Source organism: Camelus ferus, chromosome X (genome assembly GCF_009834535.1).
Source record: "Camelus ferus isolate YT-003-E chromosome X, BCGSAC_Cfer_1.0, whole genome shotgun sequence".
In the NCBI taxonomy this organism is placed as follows: Eukaryota; Metazoa; Chordata; class Mammalia; order Artiodactyla; family Camelidae; genus Camelus; species Camelus ferus.
The window spans coordinates 73,959,458-73,977,314 of NC_045732.1; positions in this window are offsets into that span (position 1 = coordinate 73,959,458).

Below are 17,857 nucleotides of genomic sequence, written 5' to 3' on the forward strand. Positions count from 1 at the left end.
AGAGGCAGTTCAGGTACTCATCGCTGTGTGTCCTTCTACAAATCACTTAACCTCTCTAAACCTCAATATTTTTCAGAAGTAAAAGTAGTATTACCTACATAATTCAATAACTCATGAGGTTTCAAATAAGTACAGTATCCAAAAATATTGTGTTTAAAGTATGTTTTAACAAAACATATAAACAAGACAGGAATGTATAAATCATATTTTTAAATTAAAACTTTAAAGATTTATAAGAAATGTTTGAGAAGTAATTTAAAAAATTGAATATTATGTTTCAGGTTATTTCATCATCAAAGTTATCTGCATAATAGAGTTAAAACTTTGATGAGCTGTCTCAAGATTTCACAAAAAGGTTTTCTTATGATACAATAAAGCAACAACTGAAAATTCGTAATATTCTTTCTTACAAGTTTTTGTTTGCATAATTTGATGCCCCTTCCAAAATTGTTATAAATGTAAGGAATAGCCCATGTTATTGAAGTTTATTTGTACTATTTGTCATACTTAGAATCTGTCTTCAGAGACAGCCCAAGGTGGAGGGAACTAATCTTTTCTTGAGATAAGAAGTAAGTAAGTAATCCTGGAAGCTGATATCAAGCTATTCCAATGTGAAGAGAATATATTTTTCCTTATAAAACTGGTAAGAACTAAATGCAGAATCATCAACTTTTCAGACATTTTTGAAACTTCTGATGGAAGTGTGAATTGAATGTTCATTGAAATGATCAACACAGGTTAAAGCATCTGAGTTTTCTTTGAGGAGGTGAGATTTTTAATTAAAGGAAAATTCTATGTGAGGTCTATATTTTGGCTCACTACATATTCATTTTGGGTGCACTCCAAATTCTCATTTAAAACATTTCTTCTTTTTTGACTTAGTTCCTAGCATCTCCTCTCCCCTGCCCCACCCCCACCCCACCTCATTCTGGTTGAGCCTTCATATCAAGAACAGTAGAGCTGAGACACTTATCTGGATGATTCAACCAAGATCAACAAGCGAAGAGCAACTAGGACAGCACAAAAAGGGGCTTTTTGTTCTGGGTTTTGTTTTTTGTTTTTTGGGTTTTTTTTTTTTTGCAGAGGAATGCAGGGCTTTAAAATAATCCACTTATGAAATGAACAGTCTTCTTCACAGAAGGTCTTTCCATCCATTCAAAGAAATCTTGTATGCTGAAGAGACAACCAGGAATGGGGAAAGATGAAAACCTGAGGACTAAAAGCAAACCAGCCTCCTAAAAATTAACTAGCCCAGTGGAATATTATATAATCAAGCAATGCTCTTTAAGGTTAGGGTTGCCAGGTACTGTGTGGGTCATACTTGTACTAAAAAACGATTTTGTTGTTTATCTCAAATTCACATTTAACTGGGCATCCTGTAATTTTACTTGCTAAGTCTGGCAGCCCTATTAAGGTGCTACTCCATCACATCCATGGCCTTTAAAATTCATAGTCAGGTTTTATGATTTAACATCCTGTAAAGAACAACCAAAATAGCAAATCACTATGTTGTCCACCTGAAACTAATATAATCATATATGTCAATTATATCTTAATAAAACTACAGTCCAAAAAAGTTACTCCACTCCATGCTCAGCTATCCTTGAATTGATAATGATTATACAGAATATCAACTATTTATTCAGTGCCTTTGATAATTCTCTACATTTTCTTAGGGCATTGTAGTTTTGGAGAAGGTTGGTTTAATACTTCAGTCAATGGTATTCAATAAATATTTGCTAAATGACTGGAGAAAAAAAGAACAAAGAATTCTTACACAGCTATGTGGATAAAAAAGAATAAATGTTTTTTCCTTGACTGTAAAAAAAAAATTGAAATCTAACTATCCCATTACTTTTCTAAATGTTTAAGATGGTAATAATTTTATCTACAGAATTTAGATTTTAAGTTCCTATGCAGCTCAACATCAATGTAAGAATAAGTTCTAGGTTAAGTTTTCTGGCCATCCATGGATTCTCCGCCTTCTCAGTCAGGGCCCTGTAGCTGTTAATACCACACTTTCTGTATCAGTGAGCTGGGGGGAAGGGGGCAAAATTCAGGAACACCCCTTTGCTATTAGTCCTGGCTTAGTGTGTACAATGTGGGCTCTGTGTCTGCTTCATGCTTGCTGAGCCACAGAGGGTTAAAATCTTTTTCAATATCACCACTCAAATTGCTGTTTACCATCTAAAGTACAGGGTACAGAGTGAGGAGAAAGGCCACAAGGGTCATTACGCTTTGGTGGCAAAAGACCTATCATTATTTTCTTTCTATTCAGTGCCAACAAACCATTTATTAAAGGACAAAATTAGAAATTCTCCACTTTGCTCTTTTTGAGGACTGTTTGATTTTATTTTCACAACCTGACAGGCAGAGCACTGCAACTGTCAGGGTCTTCTGGTGCCCGCAGGCTGCCATCCCCTCCACTGACACTATGCTCATTGTTGAGAAAATTAAGTTTCACTTTTTTCTTATATTAAGTTGCAATATTTTAAAAGCTGGATACTGAAGCTGGTTTCACGAGACTGTCGTATCAGTGGGTCAGTCAGTGAGGGAAACTAGTCACATGAGGTTTTCAGCCTGGAGGAATCTCTCCCTTCTATGAAGATGCATTCTTTTTCATTTGTGGCCCTTGCATGGCATTTATCCCTTTCTGCTGTGTATTAGAGTTGTTTATGGCTTCTCTCCCCTAGTCAATGATAAACTCTGGGAGATCTCAGCAAGGTCCATGTTTACTCATGCAGAACTTTACATTCCATATTACAAGTTCCTGATGAATACTGAATGAATGAATGAATGCAAACTGTTTTTATTTTATACTAACTACAGTGTGGTCATACCCAGAAGTGTGGGACTTTCAAGCAAACATCTCAGAAAGGAGTTTCTTCTCTTTTGTTAACGCAAAAAAAAAAAAAAAAAAAAAAGACTTTGCCATTCTGTTAGCCACATCTGCTTCGATGCAGAGAGACAGAGGAGAAAGATTTTGGCATTTTCCTCCCTGACAAAGTCTAACATGTAAAGAAAGCTCAGCAGCGAGATTTTTGGGCCTCTGTAGGTAAATAGAGGTTTAGCTGAGGTTAGGACTGACTGAGTGCTGTGTATTCTAGAGTCTTAAAACAGGCCTCTTATCCTACTCTTAAAGCCAAGTGGTGAAAATTCCAGGCTGGTTGAGATCTTACCCAGAATTAGTTGGATTTTAGGTCAGTGTGTTTTTGCAGATCTGTAGGAAGACCTGAATGTGGCCAGAAGAGAATGACAGACACTGAAGGGCTACGAAAGTTACTCTGGAATATGTGGAGGGGGGAGGAAGATTTTTTTAAAGTCTTTGAAAAAAATAATAAAAAGATTTATTTACTAAATAAATAAATGAACAAAAATTTAAAAGATAGTTTAAATATTTTTTAATAGTTTAAAAATAGTTTAAACAGCAGGAAAAATAATACAAAATAAGAAAATTTTAAAAAGGACCACGAAAAAAGTGGGAAACTAGTTTAGAGACTCCCCCGAATAGAAGACCATTGGAATATGTTAGGCATTCAAGAGGCTAAGGACAGAATTTTTCATCTAGAGAGAAGTGGTCTTAGATTCCAGAACAAATGAACCTGAATCCTTAGAAATAAAGGTGGGAGGGAGGGAGAAAACATAAAAGAGAAAGAGAACGAAAAGATGGACCAAGCAAAAATGGCTAAAACTGGGGAGGAACAATCATGGATTCCACAGGATCAGGGCTAAAGTAATGAGGTTAGGCACTCTGTTAGAAAAGCAGAAAAGAATTTTTTTTTTTTTTTTTTTTTGAGCAGAGAAGGGTTTATTGCAGGAGCAATAAATTCTCTCTCCAAGCAAGGAGAACGGGTGGTTTGTGCTCAAAAAATGTGAACTCTCGGTAAGAATTATTGAAATTTAATGAATCAACTTAAAAAGGATACCAGATACTTACTGTGTACCAGTCATTGTGCCATATTCTTTTACTATTACATCTGATTTAATCTTCAAATAACTATTCAGGTAGAAAATTTTATCTCCGTTTTCCAACTTTAAAAAACAGTGGCTCATATACAATCATATTCCAGATCGCACAGAAGGTAAGAAATTGAGAGGGAGTTCCAACTTAGGGGTAATTCAGGTGGTTCCTGACAAACTGAAGCCCACGCTCTTTCCACTAGACTTAATGAATAGTTTGCATCAGGCCGGTTTAAATAGCTGTATATCTATATGTCCTGCTGCATAGTCTGTTACCCCCCTAATATTTTATCATCATTGGAATAAATTTAATTCTGCAATACATAAAGGTGACCGAAATCCTTCAGAGGAGAGGAATCAAAAGGGAAATTAGGTCGTTCAGAAGGCATATTTCCCATTTCCTGAAGTTATGACAACAGAAAAAGTACATACTTGGAATCCTTCCCCCTCCCCCCAACCCCCATAGCCTTCAATCCTCCAATTCAAGGAACCAATTTAACTTAGTCACCTCTTACAGGTGTGCCCTCTCTTCACACCCTGGCCCAATCCTGATTCTCAATGGGTAGGGTGGGGAGGCACTGTGAAGCCTGATGAAAGAACTAGGTAGCTATTATTCATGTCACTCAGTGAGACCAAGACCACTGAAAGAGCCTTCCAGCTTTGTTCCTTCTCTGATGTAGGTCTGCCAATAACTTGTGCTGCTTCTACTATAGTCCTTCAGATGTCCTGCCTTCTCCCTCCTCCCACATCCCTACCCGCACTTCAAGTCCTTTCAGGGACTGGATTTCTTTTTTTTTGTTTTTTATTGAAATATAGTCAGTTACAATGTGCCAATTTCTACTGCACAGCACAATGTCCCAGCCATACATTTATATAAATGCATACTTTCATTTTCATATTCTTTTTCATTAAAGGTTATTATAAAATATTGAATATAGGTCCCTGTGCTATACAAGAGAAATTTGATCTTTATCTATTTTATATACACGTATATAGTAGTTAATATTTGCAAATCTCGAACTCCCAAATTTATCCCTTCCCACCCTCTTCCCCCCAGCCCCAGTAACCATAAGATTATTTACTATGTCTGCAATTCTGTTTCTGTTTTGTAGATGAGTTGATTAGCATCTTCTTTTTTCTTTTTTTAGATTCCACATATGAGTGATATAATATGGTATTTTTCTTTCTCTTTCTGGCTTACTTCACTTAGAATAACGATCTCCAGGTCCATCCATGTGGCTGAAAATGGCATTATTCTATTATTTTTTATGGCTGAGTAGTATTCCATTGTAGAAATATACCACAACTTCTTGATCCAATCATCTGTCAATGGACATTTAGGTTGCTTCCATGTATTGACTACTGTATATAGTGCTGCTATGAATATTGGACTGCATGTAACTTTTTGATTTAGAGTTCCCTCTGGATATATGCCAGGAGTGAGATTACTAGATCATATGGTAAGTCTATTTTTAGTTCTGTGAGGAATCTCCATACTGTTTTCCATAATGGTTGCACCAAACTACATTCTCACCAACAGTGTAGGAGGGTTCCCATTCTTCCACACCCTCTCCAGCATTTATTGTTCATGGAGTTTGTAATGATGGACATTCTGACTTGTGTGAGGTGATACCTCATTGTAGTTTTGACTTGCATTTCTCTGATAATTAGCGATATTGAGCATTTTTTCATGTGCCTATTGGCCATTTTTATGTCTTCATTGGAGAATTGCTTGTTTAGGCCCTCTGCCCATTTTTGGATTGAGTTTTTGTTGTTGTTATTAAGTTGTATGAGTTGTTTGTATATTCTGGAAATTAAGCCTTTGTAAGTTGCATCATTTGTGAATATTTTCTCCCATTCTGTAGGTTGTCTTTTTGTTTTGCTTATGATTTCCTTTGCTGTGCAAATGCTTCTAAGTTTAATTAGGTCCCCTTTGTTTATTTTTGCTTTTATTACTATTGCCTGAGTAGACTGCCTTAGGACAACATTGCTAAGATTTATGTCAGAATATTTTGCCTATGTTTTTTTCTAGGAGTTTTATAGTGTCTTATCTTATATTTAAATCTTTAAGCCATTTTGAGTTCATTTTTGTGTATTGTGTGAGGGAGTGTTCTAACTTCATTGATTTACATGCTGCTGTCTAGTGGGACTGAATTTCTTGACCTTGAACCCTAATGCTTGTCAACACTGAGTCACTGGTACCTAGTGCCACATCTCCCAGATGCTGACCACCACCAGCACTCCCTTTGATTCTATTATTAACAATAAAACCTATGAACTTTACAAAGCATTGTTACATTTTTTATTTCACTCGATCCTTCCAATCATGTATGGTTGGTACATGCATTTCTTATCCTCATTCTAAGGATAAGAAGCCTGAAGAGCTGTGACTTGCCCTAGGACACAAGGATATTAAACAGCAGAGCTCCTTTTCCTGATTTTCTGGGCAGTGCTCTTTTAACCTCTGCCCTGTTGCATTCTGACTATCCTTTCTGCCTATTGGCTGATATACTGGTTTCCAAAGTAACTCTGACTTCAAGTTCTCAAATGCTTGCTTTTTTTGGTCTTTGCCTCAGTGAGTCCACTTCTTAAACTAATTTTCCTCTCTAGCCCAGAGATTCTCCAACTTTATAGTGCACCAGAATCACCTGGGATGCTTGTTAAACTATGGCTTCTCAAGGGATGTGATTTAGTATGTTTGAAGGGAGGATGCAGGAATCTCCATTTTAACAATTACTTTAAGTGATTATGACGGAAGGGAGTCTAAAGACCACCCTTTGAGAAATGCGGTTTTAGCTGTTCTGAAGTAAGGCTACAATCAGATAATCCTCAAAGTGAAAACTGCTGGGGGATTCTTCAGTGTGAGTCTTGTGTTGCCTTGAGTTACAGAGCTCTTATACAATGTGAAGTGAATAATGTGGAACATTCAATCAACATAGTTGTTCACTGCAATAAAATGTCAACACTTCAAGTCCTTTTTTTCAAAAGACTTCTTAAGTATCACTCTCTCTACACACGGTCCTATTTAAAAGGAATTACAGCTGCTCCTACTTTTGTAACTAACATTTCCAAATCTGTCTATAAAATATTTTAAATGAACAGAGTGCGGCTAGAGCTATATTTGCAGTCATGTAGAACAAATCCATTGCCTTCAAAATTATAAGTCTGACTAATTAAAACTAACAGAAAACTCTACTGAATAAGAATGGAATTTTTCAGCATATTAGCAATGGAAGAAATTGCAAATGGAAAAATCAATATATTTGGACGACACAAAAATGGAAAAACTTGAAGCTCAAAGGCCATTACTAAATAGCAAAACCTAAAAGACAAGCCACAAGCTGGGAACAATATTTGCAACAAACATTAAAAAAGGATGACTGATTTGAAATATTAAAAAACTCAACAAAAGTCAAAAAGGAAAATGGGTGAAGAACAAGAAAAGATATAAACACACATAAGACAAGTTCAAGAAACTAATGGATATATTTTTTAAGATGCTCAATATTAAAAAAAATGGTGATATATACCGTTTTCATCAATCAAATTAAGAAGTTTTAAGTGATTATTTGGGGGAAAGTTTAGTGAAATGGACAGGCACACTCAAACACTGCTGGTGGCTGGGTAAATTGGAACAAACTTCCTTAAAACACTTTTTAAATTCTTATCATGTGTGTTTTTTGAAAAAAAAAATATCACGCACTTAGACCCAATAAGTTCCTTTGTAGGATTCTAGTCTAGTGAAACAATCAGAAATTCAGCGAAAGATTACAGAATTATTTTTAAGATGAAAAAATTGAAATCAAACTAAATACCCAACAATAAAAGCATATTATTTTTAATAAACAACTCATGGTATACTCCTATGACAAATGTTATATAACAATTTCAGTCGGTGTTTTCAAATACTCAATGGTACTTGAAAATGTTTCAGATATAAGGACACTTTGAAAAGCCAAGATATAGCATTGTATATATAATATCATCCCAATTTTCTTTTAAAATATTTTATATGAACACTAAAAAGCTGTAAATAAATACATCAAAATGCTAACAGCTGTTATCTCCGGGTGTTGAGATTTTTATTCTCCTCTTGGTACTTTTCTGTACTATCAATTCTCTACAATGACCATATGTTACTTTTATAATCAGAAAATGCAACAAATGGTATTTCAAAAGTCCCTCTGGTGGCATAACATAAAGAAGGAAAAGTTGTCAGCTTAATTAATTTATAGTTTGCAAGTGACAGAGAACATGCACCACTTGTTTCTGTGGCAGCCACTGGAATCCATTTACGGGATGCCAGTGACCTTATATTCTCAAGACAACTGCTTATCTGTCTCCCTAATTGAAAGAGGGGGATATGGACTAAAGACAACAGTCTCCGGGAACAGATGCCTGAAGGAAGATAAAAACAATTATCAGGATAAAGCAAAAGGAAATTTTTACTAACAATCCTTGTCTAACTATATTCTAATTTAGGACTCTCAAACCAAAACATTTCTGCTTGTATAGTCCGGTACACCAATGGACCAACATAACACCATTAATATTTATGAGTGGTTTTTCTTTTTAACAGAAAAAAAACTTTCCTGTAAGAATTTTAAATTGTAATCATAAGAGAAATGTCATATTGCTTCCTTGACAGTTGGATGGTGGGGTAGGAGTTAATGCTGGTAATTAAAAGACTGAAAAGGAAGATGACACAGGCTGGGATACTTGACCCAAGCCATCAAAGACCAACTTTGCAGGAGAAAGCACTAAAGAATCTTAGGCATCCATATTAATTTTGTATATATCATGCTTGGTAGACTGATGGAACAGAGATATTTCTGGTACACTACTTGCTAGCTGAATACCCACCTAGAGCTCAAACTTCTTCATATTAAAATCAGCATGGAAAATGGTCCATTCTTGGTTGCTGGGCAAATGAAAACAAAGTTGGGGTCACTTCAGGTAACCTGGAAGGGAGATAGAGCCAAGATTTTTCTCCCAGCTCCATAGGTGGTCACTACTTGAGCATTCCCAAAGTCAAAGCAGGGAATTAGACTTACTGAGTTTAATTCTCCATATTTAAAAGGATAAGTTCAAAACTGAGGGGTTTCAGAGGTTGATGCACTATAACTATCACACCTCTGCCCAGAGCTCAACATGCCAGTTAACACATGGTAGTCCCTGTATACAGTGTAATTTGAAAGGTATCTTAAGGATTGTGCACCCAAATCTTTCCTCCCCTATCCCCTTGAAACAGGCTCTCCTGAGGCCTGATACACCACCACTCGCCAGGACATTTACACTATAGCTGGACTGAGTCACTGATTGGGAGGGATGGCGAGGAGTTAGCTAATAACACGTTAGCAGAGATGAGTTTATCTAGTTCAAACCTACCCTTTGGTACTTAGTCAAACAAAGCAGAGACTGAGAGCACACAAGGAAAGGCAGATATTGTAGGGATCCTATGAAGTGGGGCAAGAGAGTTACTCAAGTAATGGAAAGGAATGGGTGAAAGACCCCTAAAGACATTTTCCCCACATCAATTGAACAGATATTTATTGAGCCAGGTACTGTGATGGTGTGGCAAATGCAAAGAAAGGTGCCTTCCCTTAGATGTCACAGTCTAGTGGGGAAGTGGGGAGTACGTGAATTCAATCTAATCTCACATTCTAGTAGACGCTCTGGCAGACAACTCATTCTCTTCATCTTTCATCATTTATTTGCTCTATTATGTTCCTAGGACTTAGAAACGAGGGACACAAAGCCCAGTAAGATAGAATCGCTGCCCTTAAGGAGCTCCCTTTATCTAATGGAGGAAATAGACAATCAACAATGACAACAAGATGCTCTAAGAGCTAAATATAAGATGTGATGAAAATGCAGAGCTAGAACCATTAGCTCTACCTTGGAGGGAGGGGCTGGAGGAGTCATCTCCAAAGATATGTCATTTGATGTGGGACTTGAAGGATGGTTAGGGACTTCCTAGGTTAAAAAGGAACATGAAAGCAGACCTTACAGAGGGATAGAGGGTAAATGATAGAAGTACTATTTACCGATACTTTATATATATTACATTTGATCCTTCATTCAATAACAGTTAACTGAGCACATGCTATATACCTGGCACTATGCTGACGTGCTAATTCTCTCAATTTTCATATGAGGATACCAAGGCATACAGAGACTAAATGACTTTCCCAAAGCCACAGAGATAGCAAGAGACAGATTCAAACCAAATTCTGACTCTTTCCTAAATACACATGTGTTCTACTCCACCACCAAAACTGGATTATATAGGTATACAGGCATATTTGGGAACTGATGAAATAGCTGGTTTAGCTCCAATACTAGGGAATAGGTGGGTGGGGTGAGAAGTGGCAGCAGACAATCTGTGGAATGTTTCACTAATTTGCATGTTAAGGTTTACATATCTGATCATTTGCATTCAACTTTAGTAAAGGAGAAATAATTCCTTTTTGTGCCTTTTCAAGAAAATCCTGGAACAGGTACAATAACAACTTCTTAATGTTTTTAGAAACTTATGACCCCACAATGTTGAGGGGGAAAATAAACCAAGAAGGAATTAAAATTGATTCTCAATGCAGCCATTTTTTACTTTACTTTTACAATTACTTTAAAACACCATGAATATTTATCAACCAGTGTTCCAGACAATATGCCCGAACTCAACCAAAGATAAGGGAACAGCTGTCTGAAGCAAATCTGGAGAAGAGTACCAAATAAGAATGACAACCTTTATGTTGCATCATAACTATATTGTGTTTATGTAATTTCATGTTTTTATCTTCCAAAAAACATTACCAAAATCTGCATACACCTTGAAAACTCTTTTCTTATAAAATTAAAAATCATTAAAATGATCTATAAATGTACTAAGTAGTGTTACAAAAGAAAGTGTTTTGCAATAAAGATTGAGTTGTTGAGTGGTGTAAACCAACAGTTTCATGGGGTTTCTATTAAGCCTTCAGGGCACTAACTGAAATGACCTATCTTAGTGATCATGGAAAAGAATCGTCCCCTGTACTGAGATTTAAGATGTTGGCTCTAAGTTTGTAGATGTTAACATTTAAGCAAATGTTTAGCTTCCATGAAGTACCAAAGCATTATACTTCATGTAATGGCTCTTAACAGGAATAACTGAAAATACAGAAATTAGCTCTGAGCATGACACTTTCATTTTATATAATTTTAATTGAAAAAACCTCCTAATGGTTATATATTTTGGGGGGGTTAGATAATACTTCATCCTTTCATACACAACATACACATTTTAATAATTTATATATCAATTTCCCTTTTAGAAACTGAATTTGTATTTCTAATTATTTATAAAACACTATGAGACATTTGGAAAAAATTACAGTACTACCGATAAACATTCAGTTAGCCCAGTTTTCTGACTTGCACTTTGTAGGCTGAGCTGTTCCAAACCAGCAGAGGATTTTCTTTCCTGTACAAAAAAAAATTGGGTTGATATAAATATTAATGGAAGTATTGATTCACTTTGAAAAATTAATATTTAATTCAAAATGGAAAATAAGATGGAGGAAAGACCTTAATGTTCTGAATCATTTCTGGTAAAAAGATGATATATATTACTATTTCAAATATTCCAAGATTAATTTTAAAGACAATAGACTCCTGGACAACTGGTTCTAGTCTGGCACATCCATTCGGTCTGTGCATCCAACATGTAATCGTATGTCACTGGGAGGTAGGAGAGGCTGGTGTTCATATCCGGGTTCAAAGGAAGTACTGCCAACCCTTTGTAGTCTGTTACCTATTCCTCTCTCCTTGGTGGGTTTTCTGTTCTGTTAAAGTTGAAACTTACACTGATCCAGAATGATCATGTCACTTTATTGAGCAGCACCTGCTTCAATCGAGGTAACAAACTGGAGAGGATAAATAAGGCTAGAATCTGTTTCTCAGATTTGTTGAAGAGAAAGGGCTTACTTTCCTTTAACAGAAGAGAAGGACTTGTGGGGATGGTAAAGCTCAGAGGTAGAGTGGGTGCTTAGCATGTATGAGGTCCTGGATCGCCTCCATTTAAATAAATAAACCTAATTACCCCCCCCCCCACAAATTTAAAACTTAAAAAAAAAAAGAAGAAGAGAAGGACTTTTGTATATTTAGCAATATAAGGTAAGGAAGAAATGAGAATTAAGGAGGCAAACTAGGTGAAGTCTTTCCATTATGGAGCAGAATGACCTGCCAAGTGACCTCTTTGCAGACACTGAATTGTTCCTCATGTTGTGAATAATTTGCCCCAGCTTCCCCAGGAATAATGGAGAGACTTTCATGCCTCAGAATCAGAGTAATTAATTAGAGAGCAGACTTTAAAAGCAGTCCAAATAAGGGATCTTTGCATCGTGTGAACAGTGGGGGGCACTGTCTCAAAACTAGCAAATCATCTGGCCACTGAGCTGCTATTCAGGTTTTCCTTGTCTTCCCTTGTCTCCTTGTCAAGCCTTCATCTTGGATTAGGTCCTTAAAACTTGAATTTGGCATTTCTTTTGATTGACGGAGTTCAGTCAGTCCCTGCCCTACTTTTGCTCTGTAAGTGCAAGGCTTTGGAGACCCACTTACACCCCACCTGCTATTTGACCTCAGCCAGCACCTTATTGTTGACTTTCCTTCTCCAGGAAACTGACAGCTGGAAGGGACTCCACCCTACTACATGGCCTGAGTTGAGACAGTGCCTCTGGAATGTATCATTATCTAGCATATTTGCAAATCCACACTTAAAACTGAATTACATAGAAAGATTATAATCCTCAAAGTGCCACTTGGAAAAGTAACTATAAAAGTACTTTGAAAAAGCCAAATGATTTTGCCCCTTTGGGCCTCTGTTTTACTAATCAGTAAAGTGAGAGGGATAGTCTATAATGTTCCTTCTAATACAAAAATTCTATGATTTTCATGATCAAATTATTTTAGTTTTTAATTTGATGCTTTAGGAGACCCTATATTAAACAAATTAAAGAAAATGTATAAAGAGGAAAATAGAATTATATTTTTCCTGCTGCCATTGGTATACATTTCTATTACAAGAATCCATTGACTTACTCTTCAAAGTTGATGGTGCTATTTGGTGGAAGGAAAACACCATGTGTAGAATTATGAAAATAAATACACAGCTAACATTCAATTAGGTATAAGTGTAACAAACATGCCTATTTATTAATGAGATTTACCACTAGTGGGCTAGCCAATTTTCCATGGAATTGATAAGAAAGTTGAAATCATCAGCTGTGTTCCCATGCTTTATTTCTTAGGATAAAGTATAGTGAACATTTCCTGTAAGATCCCATGGTTCTATTCACAGGTTGTTGGGTCAGATATGAGATGGAATATCTCCTCCCCGTGACTCCTGCACCCCCCAGCTTCTGCATTATAAGCCAAACAATCTTAGGCAAAAGTTACTAATTTTGTAAGTCTTAGTTTTCTGATTCGAAAATGGGGATAATAATGCTTCCATTCATGGATTAGTTGTTAGCCTTAAGTGAGATAATATATATAAAGTTCCTAGTACAAGTCCTGCCACCTAGAAGGAGGGCAATAAGGGGTAATTGTAGTTGTCATTTTTTTTCCCTGTCGGTGGAATTCTGCCATCATGATTACGTTCAAATTCAAAAGGTGAAAATGAAATGAGGGTAGAATACAGCCACCCATCAGTTGCTTGGTATTAAAGACTGTGAAGACTTAAGATTGTAATGAGGGAAGAGTGTTAATTTCTACCTTAATCTGTTTCATATCTTCAGTCATGAACCAACTCTTACGTAAATATACCCCTTTAAAAACACAACTCCATCCAGATACCAAGTCCATTTTGGGGCAAGCACAGGAACTGAGACAGGGTCAGCAAACTAAGGGCACCAGGCCCAACCTGTTGCCTCTTATTCTTGTAAATAAAGTTTCATCAGCACATCACCAAGGCAATTTGTTGACTTACCGTCCATGGCTGCTTCTGTACTCTAACAGCTAAGTTGAGTGGTTGCAACAGAGACTGGATGACCTGTATGCCCAAAATGTTTACTATCTGACTCTTTAAAAACAAAACTTTTGACTCAGAATATTCCTAGGAGTCTGATCTCATTTCATATGATGTCCTTTCCAAAGGTCTCCCAAATACTTGTAAAAATTGTAAAGCTTAGTTAAGCTTAGTCATAGGCCCACTCCATTCCATCCACTAGATGAGATGTATCTTACCGTAACAGTGCCAGTGTGTGAAAGGCAATCCTCTCCGAATGGACAGGTTTACATTGTATTTATACCCTAGTTCAGGTGACCTTACAGCATTGTTAAAGAAACAAACCAGAAGATGCGTTCTTTGTTGTGAACTATCGAAGACATGTTTGTTGGTTCAAAATGAAACTTATTGTCCTCAACCCTTCTGTGACACTTTCTAGGAAACCTCTTGGTTATTGAGACCAAATATCCAATGATCTCTCTCAGTGCAATTAGTTATGAAAACATTGGCATGATTTAATCCTTAAACCAATCTAGTCACACAATTACTTAAACCTTTCCAAAAGTGTCATAGAAAAAATATGTATCTTTTTTGTTTTTGTTTTTGTTTTGCTATCCGGGTTCTGTTTCTGGCTTATTTAATTCATCCAAAATGCTTTTGCAGCACTTAAATCTCTTTTGTGGTAAATTGAAGCACTCTGGCCTTCTTGCAGTGACAGTGGCAAACAAGGGATCCTGCTGAACAAGAGGTAGATGACTTCATTTTCCAAGGCCCTTTTGATTCTGAGTTTAGTTTGTCTCTTGCAACATAGAACTTTTCTCTATGTGTTTCCTGCCATCACATGTCATATCCTCACTAGTGTGGTTTTCCTGTGCTTAAGCAGCCTAATTGTGTCAATCTTTCTTTTTTTAATAGTAGCTTTATTGAGATATAATTCACAATACCATACAATTCACCTGCTTAAATGGTACAACTCAATGGTTTTTAGTGTACTTACAGAGTTGTGCAACCATCAGTTTATTTTAGAACATTCTTATAGCCCCAAAAGTGAACCTTGTTAGCAGTAACTCCCCACTTTCCTTCAGATCTGCCCATCCCCAGCCCCAGGCAACAACTAATCTACCTTCTGTCTCTGTGGATTTCCCTTTTTGTACATTTCAGATAAATGGAATTGTAACAGTAAGTGGTCTTTTGTAACTGGCTTCTTTCACTTAGTATTCTGTTTTCAAAGCTCATCCATGTTGTAACACTGTCGATCTCTATTTAAAGTCACATTTTGTATGTTTACTAGACATAGACTCAAGTATTTATAAGCATTTAAAAATCCTATTCTATTCTCTCTCTGCCTTTCACACACACACACACACACACACACATACACACAGGCGCATATACGCATGTGTGTTCTCACGCCCATAAAGACACTTCTAAATTCACCAAAATCTGGCCTAACATATTCAAGAATCAAACAATCAAAAATAATATGCTAGTTTCGTTAGGAGCCTGATTAGTCGTATGGGAAATTATAAATAATCCTTATCAATTTGGGGATTTACAATTTATTCTGAGCAGCCTCTAGTATATATTTACCAGGCCCCTCTCATAGGAAACCTCCAATATCTGAAATACATTCTGATGAAGGTTTAGGTTAAATATATCATCCAAAAGAATGCTTTTATAGCCGAAACATACAAAATGGTGACATCAAGAAATGTATGTAAGCTAGTGCTCACCTACCTTGCCCTGTAATTTACAGGTATGTTCATTTTTCCTCTAAAAGCAAAATGTGATGTATGCCAATTCGTTATGTAAACCTCATGGGGGATTAGTATGGCTATATCTAAAGTAACTGTCAGAATTGCTGTAACCAAAAGCAGGACCTTTTGTAATCTGCAGTTTAATAATTATGAAACAAGATTTGGAAGTTTGTTCAATCTCTAAAGTAAGTATACAAAATATTTTCTCCCTTAAATTGATTAAGTAGATGAGATCTCAAGCAACCTTCTTTCCGATGACGTTACCTCTGGACATCTAAGACAGGCAAATTAGAACCTCTTGTGTTGCAGATGAGGAAGTAGAAGCCCTGCAAGGAAGCCCAGTCCCAAAAGCTCACAGGAAGCTGTCTGTCCCTTTGCTTTCCCTCCGGGAATGGAATGCCTTTTGTTTCCACTCAGCTTTACCAAGTCTTAAGCATCTTTGAAAGATGAGCTCCCATTGCACAAAAGATGCCTTTTCTGACTGCTTCAGCCCAATCATTCTCATTCTTTTCAGAATTTCTCCAGCATCCCTTATATATTCTATCTTGAATTGTTTTCTCATTATTTCACATTTGTTGCTTTTGCTATTGAACTATTATTAGGCTATTAATCCCATGTGTGTTGAGACTACTTTTTCTATGTTGTTTGTAATACTTAATGTCATGCTAAGACCATAATAGACACTTAAAAGTATATTATCAACTAATTATATATTTAACAGACAGCCAAATTGCAGGAGGGGGGCATTTTAACTTTCAGCATTTCTAGTGATGGTGGTGATCTTCGTTGGATCTACATAATAGAAGGTTAATTTGATCAAATATGTCTTAATCATAGTAAAGACACTTCATTTGATTTTTTTGTCTTTTTTTTTTAACAAGTGAAAATCTGAAAATATCCTTGGATATGTCACAATGATTTCTTTCTGAAAATATTCTTATAAGATAATAGGCATGCTTTATCAGACATTCTGATTGATAGTAACCTCTGAGGCTTGAAAAGTATTTGAAAATGCCTAAGGAATTAACATTCATGGTTATACATGTGTACACTTTGAGTTGGAAACATCAAAACACCTCTCACTTAGTAAACAATGGAAATAACTGTTCAAATTTTTATATTCTGGATCAAAAAACTTCAAAAATTTTCCAGGTCTACCAAAATTTCCTACATGCCTAGTATTTTAAGGACAAAGAAAACTTTTTAAATTGCACTTAATTAAAAAATTCATGTCACTATTTGTTGTGGATATTAATCTGTATCTTTAACAAAATATAACATGTTGAATAAGAAGACAAATTGATCAATCCAACAACATAAAATATCATACCATGGAATAGAATTATCAATATAAACCATAAGATGAAAGAAAAATAGATTGGTTCCTGGAAATGAAATGCTAAATTAAGAAGCAATTAATTAAGATAGATTGGTACCCAATTGTACATTTAGACATTGAGAAAACAATTAGGTGAATTAGAAGAAATTATTTAGTATTGAATTGATCAAGAGTCTTTATTTTTTATTTCTATTATATAATGGTTATGTAGCAAAAGCACATTTTAATAAACCAGAAAAAGGATGTTTTTAAAAAAATGGATACAAAGGAAAAGATGATTCACCCTAGAAAATTTTCAGGAAAAGAAACCTCAGACTATGTGCACATAATAAATTGTTAACTGGATTGGGGAGAGTGTTGATTAGAGCTATAGGAAAAAGAGCAAAGAAAGGGAGGATGTGCCGGTGGAAAGGAGGAAAAAATGGTAGGTTGGGCAGAGGTAAAACCTCAGGGGGAGATCAGAGCCTTCCATGACATCAAAGGAATACAGGAAGAAGAAACAGTTTTCAAAATTTTGTGATATTGATATTAAGGCATTACAAAGATGCATGGGATTGAAAATTGGAGAAGGAAGGAAAGGGCAAAAACTTTTAGGCTACTGATTCACAGTGTCTGTGAGAGACTTAGATATAGCCTTCTGTTTTTGTTTTTATATGAATAGAACCATAAAATATCCATTAGTTCAACATTTACTAAACTCCTATGTGCCAGGTGCTATGCACGGTGCTGTTAAGATGAATTAGAACCCATACTATTTTCAGAAAGACAAGAAACAAGTCTTGGTGAAGATGTGGAGAAAAGGGAACTCTTGTGGTG